The sequence below is a fragment of the Humulus lupulus genome, chromosome 2 (genome assembly GCF_963169125.1).
Source record: "Humulus lupulus chromosome 2, drHumLupu1.1, whole genome shotgun sequence".
NCBI lineage: Eukaryota > Viridiplantae > Streptophyta > Magnoliopsida > Rosales > Cannabaceae > Humulus > Humulus lupulus.
Genome location: NC_084794.1, coordinates 259307179 through 259319190, shown reverse-complemented (window position 1 = coordinate 259319190; position 12012 = coordinate 259307179).

Below are 12012 nucleotides of genomic sequence, written 5' to 3'. Positions count from 1 at the left end.
ACGAGGCAGGAGGGTCTTGTGGATTTTCTTGGTCGACTGCAACTTTGGCCTCATTATCCGTGCCTTCAACGCCAGTGGCCAAGGAGATTTCGGGCGAGGCTGGGATCTTTGCTTTCTCTTCTTCTGCCAAGCAAGCAACGCACCGTGTTATTTCAGTCTGCCTCATGCGCTCAGGAAGATAGCTGAAATCGGCCCCTTGATTGTGTTTCTAGAAGTCATAGAAACACTTGGCTGTGGCACCCTTGTACCTCTCCAGATTGCTGGCATTGGCTTTTTCAAGTTCGTTGATCCGAGCCTCCAACTTTTTAGCCTCTTGCCTGCTTGTGATCAAGTCCGCCTCGAGCTTTTTGGCCTCACAGTAATTGATAAGGTTAGACTCCTTATACTGGTCCCTTGATTCAACGGCTTTGTCTAGGGCAGTCTGCTTCCCCCCTCAGCTCCTTAGCCAGCTTATTTTTCTCCTCGAGCAATGCCGCGTTTTCCTTCTGAGCCGCCTCAAGCTGCTCGGCATGTTTCGCTTCGGCGGCCTTGAGCTCCTCGGCATGCCGTTGCTCGGACGCCTTTGATTGCTCGGTTATGACTCCCAAGCGGAGCCGACCGGCAGTAACGGTCAGCATTGCCTGCGATCAGAACAAAAGTTAAAATGACTGTAATAGATAAAAGGATTGAGTTTCAACAAGAAAAGACAACTTACACTTGCGAGCTTGTTTAGTGCGCGGGTTAAGATCTGGTCGACGTCCATCGACTCTGTCCCAGCTATGGCTTCTCAGAAATTCTCATGCCTCAAGATCTTTGCCATCCTGTCCTAGGCAGATCTTAGAGCGCGACTTGATATGTCGCCCCCTGTTGGAGCAGGGGCAGCTGGCTAGGTCTGTTCAACTGGAGCCGGTGGGGAAGGGGTCAAATCGACTGGTACAGGTGGAGTCTGCTGCTCGAGGGGAGAAGGAGGTGGTGTTGTATTAGTTGAAGGACCAGCTCCTGGAGGGTCTGCAGCGAGTTTTCTTGGCCGGAGGCGCTTTGCTTCATTCCCCATGATGTCGTCTGCTTGCTTTCTTCTTGCTCGCAGGAGCTTTAGGAGCTTCGGGTGCATTGTACATGTCGAACATGTCTTCGAATGCAATGTATGTAGGAAGGCAAGTACACGAGCAGTTGGGCCAACAGATCTTCGTTGATGGCCTCTCACCTCCCCACAGATCTTGCATGAAAATCTGCAAACAGAGAAGAGGAGATGAGAATCTACGGCCTAAAAACTTGTGTTTAAAAGTTGGAATAACGTTGCTCGTGTATAAAAGTTAAGCTTTTATACGACCAGCAGCATTCTGACAAAAAACACTATATTTCAAGCGAACAGTTTGGAAAATGGATTAAAAAGCAGAAGTGAAAATTTTCTCAGGAAAAACTTTTCGACCCTGAAAGGGCGGGAAAAACCCAGTTTTTTCTACAAGCTTAGAAATCGAATTTTTACTTCGATTTCATGCACTAAGTTAAAAATCCTGACTACCAAACTGATTCCTAATCCTAGCAAAGTCCTATTTTCTTTCCATATTAAACATCGATCAATATACCCATTTTTCCCAAAACAGTTTCGATCAAGAACATGCATGTAACGCCCTGGATAGCCAAGACTGCTACACTGTGTACTTATAAAGGTGCAGGACTTGCTAATCAAGTCATTTAGTTAAAAATGTGTTTGCTAAAATCATTAATGCGCTAGGGTTAAAAGGTTTTGGTCTCAAAAGATATTTTTCATATAACTAAACATTTTCACATATGGGATCCCAAAAAGAAACAACGTTTAAAAGTCAGTTTACATAATTTACAGAGCACAAACAACCACTAGCCATTCTAAAGGAAAAACAGATGTTTATGGTTCTCCTGTCCCTGTCTCCCCTCAACCATGGCGGCTGAGCAGCAGTTCATGTACATTTCGCTCCCAGAGCTCTCCAAATCAAGGCTGATCAAGCTTTCCCTTTCCTTTACCTGCAACACGAAGCACCCGTGAGCCAAGGCTCAGCAAGAAAGCATAATATCATAACACAAGTACTGATAATAATCATAAACTCTTTAAGCATGTTTAAACATTTAGCAATCCCTAATAAACATATAACTCATTGGCATATACATGAATTCACAAGCTAACACTTAGCCATTCAACATATCATATTCAACAATCAACCACAACAACCAGATCACACAATAAATAGGGTCAACACCCTTAGGTTGCACCCTCTGTTACCCCACTTACTCCGGCCCGCTTAAACCGAGCTCAGTGAATAAAAAGCTGTCCTCAGCTACCAGTGGCTGAGCCACGCCCTGTGCGCTAATGTAAACTCTGGCACTCTTAGGTCATTTGTCTACTATTTACATGGCATAATACCATCCTCTATAAAGCATACAAACAGGGAACCCTTAGTCCCATTATAAATCCACAACCAGGTGCACTTTTCTTACCTTTAATTTCCAAACGTTCCAATTACGAGAAATGCCCCTTGAGCACGATCTGTCTCCCGAGCCCTAGCTTTTACCTAGTCACAACCAAGATAAGGGATTCCATTAATATTAAAATAAAGATTTCTGGGTAAAGTTCTAGCTTCCAGGAGATCGAATTCCACCAAGCACGGTGGTGGAATCGATCCAGAGCACCCTAGGTTAGGTTCCTGCGCTTAAAACCTCTAAATAACCAAAAATGCCCTTAAGGGCTGCGGCCATAAAACCTGCGCCGTGGCCCGCCCCCTAAAACAGAGGCTAGGCCTATCTGATCATAGACATACACCGCAGCCCTGCCCTGTGGCGCCGCGGCGCTTCCCTACCGCAGAGCCTCCTTGGCTCTTCTTTGCTTCGCAGGGCTGCGACACTCTAGAACAGAGTCGCGGCCCAGCCCCTCATGTCCAGAAAATCCACCATTTTTAACATCCCAACCTTGCTCAAAACCACCCAAAACCATCCTAATTCCAAAATCCATTGATCACAAAACTTCTAACATGATTCTAGTAACATAATCCAGCAAAAACCTAGCTTAGAAACTCATCAAAATCCCATTTTAATTTCTGAAACCCAAAAGCTCAAGAACATAAAAATCAGCCACGAAAACACCAGAATTCAAACATTAGATCGTAAATTCAAGCTTACCTTCACTGCAGAACCACTTCTCTAAGAAAATTCTGAGCTAACTCCCAAGCTTTCTGCCTTAATTCAACCTTGAAATTAAGAACCTAAGAACTCTTAGAATTCAGCCCCAAAACCTCATGATCAACTTATCAAAATAAAATTCAATGCTTACCTTTGTTTCCAGTTTGATTCCCTAGCTTCCACTGAGTTAATCCTCCAATTCCTCAGCTTAAACCTCTGAATTCCCAGCCAAATCCCCTTAGTTTTCAGTGATTTCCTTGGGAGAGAAGAAGAGAGAAAGGAAAGGGTCGGTTCCTTGAGTTTCCACTGTTTTCAAAATTTATCTATCTACCCTTAAGCAATTAAATCAATCCCGAGGCTCGAGGTACCGAAAACGTCCCCGAGGGAAAAATGGTAAAATTCCCCAGTATTCCCGCCTAAACTTCCTAACCTCAAATATATCTTAAATTATTTATTTCCATGACCCGATAACCCAACTTGTCATCTAGCACCCGAAATACCCCTTGACTTGCCCCAAGTCAATATTAGGCCCTGTTGTGACTTTCCTGCTAACTAGCTCCCAGGATCGCCTCAAGTCGCATGCTGCAGATTTACCCACATAATAATGTGGTTCTCACAAATGTAACATATAGTCATACGAACATGGTTATCATAAAATCATGCATTAAACTAATAAATTCACGCACCAACCAATTATGCCCTCCCAGCACACTAATCAAGGCTCTTAAGCCATATTAGTGATTTTGGGTCGTTACAACTATCCCCCTACTGGGAATTTTGTCCTCAAAATTTACCTGAATAACTCGGGATACTGATCCCGCATCACCGTCTCAAGTTCCCAGGTCGCTTCCTCGACCTTGCTATTTCTCCACAACACTTTAACAAACGGAATCGTCTTATTCCGTAGAACTTTGTCCTTCCGATCTAAAATCTGAACTGGTCGCTCCTCATAGGACAAGTCTGTCTGTAATTCCAAATCCTCATACTTAAGCACATGCGTCGTATCTGAGACATACTTTCGCAACATAGAAACATGGAACACATCATGAACTCCTTACAATGATGGTGGCAAGGCCAACCTGTAAGCCACCTGTCCAATCCTTTCTAGAATCTCAAAAGGTCCAAAAAACTGAGGGCTCAACTTGCCCTTTACTCCAAATCTCCTCACCCCTCGCAGTGGTGAAACTCGCAGAAACACGTGGTCCCCAACCTGGAACTCCACGTCTCTACGCTTGGGATCAACATAGCTTTTTTGTCTACTCTACGAAGCAAGCATTCTAGTTCGAATCTTCTCAATAGCTTCATTTGTCTTCTGAACCATGTCTGGCCCCAAGTATTTTCTCTCACCCATCTCATCCCAATGAATGAGCGATCTACACTTTCTCCCATATAACATCTCATAAGGAGCCACTCCAATCGTGGACTGATAACTATTGTTATACAAAAATTCAATCAATGGGCGATACTTACCCCAAGATCCCTCGAAGTCAATCACACACGCCCTAAGCATATCCTCCAACACCTGAATCATCCTCTCAGACTGTCCATCAGTCTGAGAATGAAAGGTTGTGCTAAACTTCAACTGAGTCCCCATGGCTCTCTGCAGAGCTCCCCAGAACTTAGAGGTAAAGATAGGGTCTCGATTAGATACAATGGACTTGGGAACCCCATGGAGAGGAACTATCTCCCTCACATACAGCTCTGCATACTGCTTCACTGTGTAGGTTGACTTTACTGGCTGAAAATGAGCTGACTTGGTGTATTTGTCCACTATCACCCACACCGAGTCATAAAGTCCTACTGTCCTGGGTTGACCTCCCACAAAATCCATGGTAATTTCCTCCCACTTCCACTCTAGAATACCCAAAGGCTGAAGCAATCCCGCTGGTCGCTGATGCTCAGCCTTAACTTGCTAACATGTCAAACATTTGACCACATACTCCACCACATCCTTCTTCATCCCGAGCCACCAATATAATGTCTGTAGATCCTGATACATTTTCGTGGTACCCGGATGAAGCGAGTATGGCATAGTGTGAGACTCATCCAGTATTTCTCGTTTGATCCCTTCATTTGTCAGAACACAAATCCGCCCCTGATATCGAAGCATACCAGTCTCAGAAACAGAATAATCCTTAGCTATCCCCGCTAAGACATTCTATCAAACTTCTTGTAGCTGTGCATCTACCAATTGACCCTCCTTGATCCGCTCTAGCAGGGTCGACTGCAAAGTAATATTGGCCAACCGGACCACCACCAGCTCTATCTTTGCTCTAGCCATCTCATCTGCTAACTCTCTGAAGATCTGAACATAACTAAATAATTGCCCCGAGCCCCTCTGGCTCAACGCATCTACCACAACATTGGCTTTCCCTGGGTGGTAAAGAATATCACAATCATAATCCTTAACCAACGCCTCTGTCTCATGTTCAGATCCTTCTGGGTGAAGAAATACTTTAAACTCTTATGGTCAGTGTATATCTCGCACTTCTCCCCATACAGATAATGTCGCCAAACCTTCAGTGCGAATACCACTGCTGCTAGTTCCAAATTATGGGTAGGATACCGCTGTTCATACTCCTTCAGCTACCGTGATGCATAAGCTATAACTTTCTCATTCTGCATCAACACACAGCCTAAACCCATCCTCGAAGCATCACAGTATACCACAAAATTTCCTTCCTCCGAAGGAAGACTCAGTACAGGTGCAGTAATAATTCGTCGCTTTAATTCTTGGAAACTGTCCTCACACTTCTCTGACCAAATGAACTTCTGGTTCTTCCGTGTCAACTCTGTCATTGGTGAAGCAATCTTCGAGAATCCTTCTACAAACCGCCTGTAATAACCTGCTAACCCGAGGAAACTCTGCACCTCTGAGGCGTTCCTTGGCCTCGGCCAATCTCTCACTGCCTCCACCTTGGACGGATCTCCCTTAATCCCCTCTGCGCCAACTATATGCCCAAGAAAAGTCACCTCTGGCAACAAAAACTCACACTTCTTAAACTTAGCATATAACTGATGCTCCCTTAACCTCTGTAAAACCTGTCAAAGATGTCGCTCGTGCTCTGCCTCTGAACTAGAGTACACTAAGATGTCGTCGATGAAGACAATTACGAACTGATCCAAGAAATCCTTGAACACCCTATTCATTAGATCCATGAAAGCTGCCGGGGCATTGGTCAAACCAAAATACATGACCAAGAACTCATAGTGCCCATACCGCATTCGAAAGGCCGTCTTAGGTATGTCCTCATCTTTGACCCTCAGCTGGTGATAACCAGATCGAAGATCATTCTTTGAGAACACTCTCTTTCCCTGTAATTGATCGAACAAGTCATCAATCCTTGGTAGAGGATACTTATTTTTTTATGGTCAACTTATTCAATTCCCTTAGTCTATACACATCCTCAGAGTTCTGTCTTTCTTCTTTACAAACAACACTGGAGCACCCCATGGAGAGTAGCTAGGCCTGATGAATCCCAAATCCAGAAGTTCCTGTAGTTGTATCTTCAGCTCCTTCAACTCTGCTAGTGCCATCCTATATGGTGTTCTTGATACTGGTTCTGTCCCTGGTGCAAACTCAATAACAAACTGAATCTCCCTGCGCGGTGGCAAAACTGGTAGCTCCTCAGGGAATACATCTAAAAACTCACAATCCACCCTGGTCTCTCCCGGCCCCGCTGGCAAATCCTGGTAGTGTCCACCACACTAGCCAAAAAACCTATACATCCACCCTGTAATAAGTCTCTGGTTCTCAACACTGATATCATGGGTACGCGGGATTCACATACCGCACCCACAAAGACAAAAGAATCCTCGCCCTCAGGCTCAAAAGTCACCATCTTCTTCCTGCAATCAATAGTAGCCCCATACCTGACCAACCAATCCATCCCTAAGATCATGTCAAAATCCTCCATATATAGTTCAATCAAGTCAACTAAAAGCTCCCTACTATCAACCATCACTAGCAGTGCCCTAATCCACCTCCTAGAAACTACCAGTTCCCCAGTAGGCAATAAAGTCTTAAACCCCACAGTCCGATACGCCCTAGGTCTACACAGTATATCAATCACTTTACTAGAAACAAAGGAATGTGTAGCACCAGAGTCAATCAATACAGTAAAAGGAGAGCCAGCACTAGAAAGCTGACCTGTCACTACCGAGGGACTAGCCTCGGCCTCTGCCTGTGTCAAGGTGAACACTCGAGCTAGAGTCAAGCTGTCCACCTTTCTTACTTCCCTTTTCTTCACTGTTGGGCAGTCCTTCTTGAGGTTCCCCACCGTTCCACACACATAGCAAGCCTTGGCTTGACATTCACCCTGATGGCGTCTTCTACACCTCGGGCACTCCGGATAACTCCTCCATGGCTCACTGCCGCCCTAACGGCCGCCCTGACCACCCCGACTCCTCCTATCAAGACCAACAGCGGTCGAAGTGTCAGGAGTCTTTCTCTTGAAATCACCAGGGCCTCTGCCCCTACCTGACCCAGAATAAGGAGGCACCACTCTGCGACCCTTGCGCCTCACTACACTTTCCTTCCAAATCTTGTTCTCTGCTTCCTCAACGGTAAGAGCCTTCTCAACGACCTGAGCATAAGTTGTTCCCCCAGGTACCATGGTGATCCTAACATCCCAGGCTATCATAGCATTAAGCCCTCTAATGAACCTGTCTTGCCTAGCTCTGGCTGCATATGTAGGCATAAGGTCTGGTGCAAATTTCTCAAGTCTCAAATTTTAGGGCATACTCAGTAACTGTCATACTACCCTGCACGAACCCCACAAACTCATTAACTTTCACTGCCCTGATGGCAACATTGTAGTATTTCTGGCTGAACAAGTCCTTGAATCCATCCCAACTCAAAGTGGTGATGTCCCTGGTCTATGATGCCACCTCCCACCAAATGCAGGCATCCTCTTTCAACATATAAGTGGCACAGGCCACTCTATCTTGTCCCTCTATCCTCATAAAGTCCAAGATAGTAGTAATCATAATCATCCACTGCTCGGCCTTCAGTGGATCATGTCCTCCCTCAAAAGTTGGGGGATGCTGCTTTCGGAACCGCTCATACAATGGCTCCCATTTGTTCCCAACCTCTGCTGGCTGAATAATTGGTGCCAAAATAGGTGCAACACTCCCTGCTGGAGCCTGCTGTCATAGTAGACAAATCTATTCATCTTGGCTCTGTAATCGCGCTTGCATATCTTCCATAAGTTGCTACCAGTTCTCAGGAGCTGGCGAAGGAATCTGGCCCTGATCATCACCTCCGGTCCTAGACCTAGTGCCAACTAGTCGCGTAGATTTTCTTGGATGCATAACTATCCAAGTCAATCTGCAATCAATGACTCGGCAATCAGACCATGATGACAAGGTAAAAACTTCTCCAAAATTCACCAAAGGAACATAACCAATCACAAACAATCAAAATATAGGCATTTATCCACATGCACCAGCATTGCTAATAAGCATGCCCCAACATTTCCACACAACAGTTGAGATATAAACATCCATCCATACACAATATGCAGTTAATCGTTCAAATATTCATTTACATGCACGGCGATGCGAATAAGCATGCCTCAACATTTTCACACAGCAGTCAAGGGCTAGGCCCTATCAGTATCTCATGCTTCCTATTAATCCAATAAATAACAACATTCATAATTCATTCCAGGCATACAAGCATATAAACACAAATACACATTACCAAACCCTGAATCGAGCTTGTCTCTAGCAGGGAATGTACATGTCCAGCCAGTCTTCAGGAGCCTTTACACCTAGGACGCTCTGATACCAAGTTGTAACGCCCTGGATAGCCAAGACCACTACACTGTGTACTTATAAAGGTGCAGGACTTGCCAATTAAGTCATTTAGTTAAAAACGTGTTTGCTAAAATCATTAATGCGCTAGGGTTAAAAGGTTTTGGTCTCAAAAGATATTTTTCATATAACTAAACATTTTCACACATGGGATCCCAAAAGGAACAGCGTTTAAAAGTCAGTTTACAAAATTTCCAGAGCACAAACAACCACTAGCCATTCTACAGGCAAAACAAATGTTTATGGTTCTCCTGTCCTTGTCTCCCCTCAACCGTGGCGGCCGAGCAGCTGTTCATGTACATTCTGCTCCCAGAGCTCTCCAAATTAGGGCTGATCAAGCTTGTCCTTGCCTTTACCTGCACCACGAAGCACCCGTGAGCCAAGGCCCAACAAGAAAGCATAATATCGTAACACAAGTACTGATAATAATCATAAACTCTTTAAGCATGTTTAAACATTTAGCAATCCCTAATAAACATATAACTCATTGGCATATACATGAATTCACAAGCTAACAATTAGCCATTCATCATATCATATTCAACAATCAACCACAACAACCAGATCACACAATAAATAGGGTCGACACCCTTAGGTCGCACCCTTTGTTACCCCACTAACTCTGGCCTGCTTAAATTGCGCTCAGTGCATAATAAGCTATCCTCAGCTACCAATGGCCGAGCTGCGCCCTGTGCGCTAATGTAAACTCCGACACTCTTAGGTCGTTTGTCTACTATTTACATGGCATAATACCATCCTCTATAAAGCATACAAACAGGGAACCCTTAGTCCCATTATAAATCCACAACCGGGTGCAGTTTTCTTACCTTTAATTTCCAAACGCTCCGATTATGAGAAATGCCCCTTGAGCACGATCCGTCTCCCGAGCCCTAGCTTTTACCTAGTCACAACCAAGATAAGGATTCCATTAATATTAAAATAAAGGTTTCTAGGCAAAGTTCTAGCTTCTGGGACATCAAATTCCACCAAGCACGGTGGTGGAATCAATCCTGAGCACCCTAGGTTAGGTTCTCGAGCTTAGAACCTCCAAATAACCAAAAATGCCATTAAGGGCTGCTGCCCTAAAACCTGCGCTGCGGTCCGCCCCCTAAAATAGAGGCTAGGCCTATCTGATCACAGACACGCGTCGCAGCCCTGCCTTGTGGTGCCGCAACACTTCCCTACCGCAGAGCCTCCTTGGCTCTTCTTTGCTCCGCAGGGCCACGACACTCTAGAACAGAGCCGCGGCCCAGCCCCTCGCGCACAGAAAATCCACCATTTTTAACATCCCAACCTTGCTCAAAACCATCCTAATTCCAAAACCCATTGATCACAAAACTTCTAACATGATTCTAGCAACATAATCCAGCAAAAACCTAGCTTAGAAACTCATCAAAATCCCATTTTTATTTCTGAAACCCAAAAGCTCAAGAACGTAAAAATCAGCCATGAAAACACCAGAATTCAAACATTAGATCGTAAATTCAAGCTTACCTTCACTGCAGAACCACTTCTCTAAGCAAATTCTGAGTTAACTCCCAAGCTTTCTGCCTTAATTCAACCTTGAAATTAAGAACCTAAGAACTCATAGAATTCAGCCCCAAAACCTCATGATCAACTTATCAAAATAAAATTCAATGCTTACCTTAGTTTCCAGTTTGATTCCCTAGCTTCCACTGAGTTAATCCTCCAATTCCTCAACTCAAACCTCTGAATTCCCAGCCAAATCCTCTTAGTTTTCAGTGATTTCCTTGGGAGAGAAGAAGAGAGAAGGAGAGAGAAAGAAAAGGGACGGTTCCTTGAGTTTCCACTATTTTCAAAATTTATCTATCTACCCTTAAACAATTAAATCAATCCCGAGGCTCGAGGTACTGGAAACGTCCCCGAGGGAAAAATGGTAAAATTCCCCAGTATTCCCTCCTAAACTTCCTAACCTCAAATATATCTCCAATTATTTATTTCCATGACCCGATAACCCAAATAATCATTAGCACCCGAAATACCCCTTGTCTTTCCCCAAGTCAAATATTAGGCCCCGTTGTGACTTTCCTGCTAACTAGCTCCCTAGGATCGCCTCAAGTTGCATGCTGCAGATTTACCCACATAATAATGTGGTTCTCACAAATGTAACATATAATCATGCAAGCATGCTTATCAAAAAATCATGCATTAAACTAATAAATTCATGCACAAACTAATTATGCCCTCCCGGCACACTAATCAAGGCTCTTAAGCCATATTAGTGATTTTGGGTCGTTACAATGCAAGAACCCAGGATACTAAACAGATAAATAAAAATATATGGCATGGCATTTCAACGACTGGAAAGGTTGATAAACTTGCTTGGGTAAATATTGAAGCAAGTCTCTGAGATAATAAGTCATTTGGCTAGGCAGAAACTCCATGAATCGTTAGGTTCGTCTGAAGATTCTAGGTTTTCCACGCCTTGTTCTTCGGTGTTCTTGAAGAGAAAATGGAAAGTAAAAAGTGAAAAATGATCCTGAGGGAATATTTATATTGATCGTAGCACTGTAAAAGAGATAATCATGGAATTACTTTTTCAAAGCATGGGGAAACGCAATAGCCGTCAGAAAATTTCTTGGAAACTGAAAAGACATGATTGGTTGCCTTTTTCGAAAAGGCATGGGTGGCTCTGACAGATCTGGAGGGGTACGCGAAGGGTCAGTTTCCTAAGTTCACTTTATGCTGGTCGCAGCAAAATAAACTTGGGGGGCAAATATTTACCCAAAAATGACTCCTGATGACATGGTAATAATTTCTCACACGTGGTTGGCATGTGGAAACGACAGTAAAGACGTGTTGTTCGACTATCAACCAAATCCTTATAGCTTCATCAGATCTCGCGATTAGATGCGACCAGCCTGGTCGCATGCTTCAGTTTATTTCCTTTAAAGATATGTAATCTTATAATAACTACATTTCTTATTTCCTCTTTATTGCCTTGATACATTGATATTAAGGATAATTAAGGCCCATTGGCCCATGTAACCCCCTTGAGCCTATAAATATGAATGAGAGGGCTCAAGGAAGGGACTTTTGAACCTT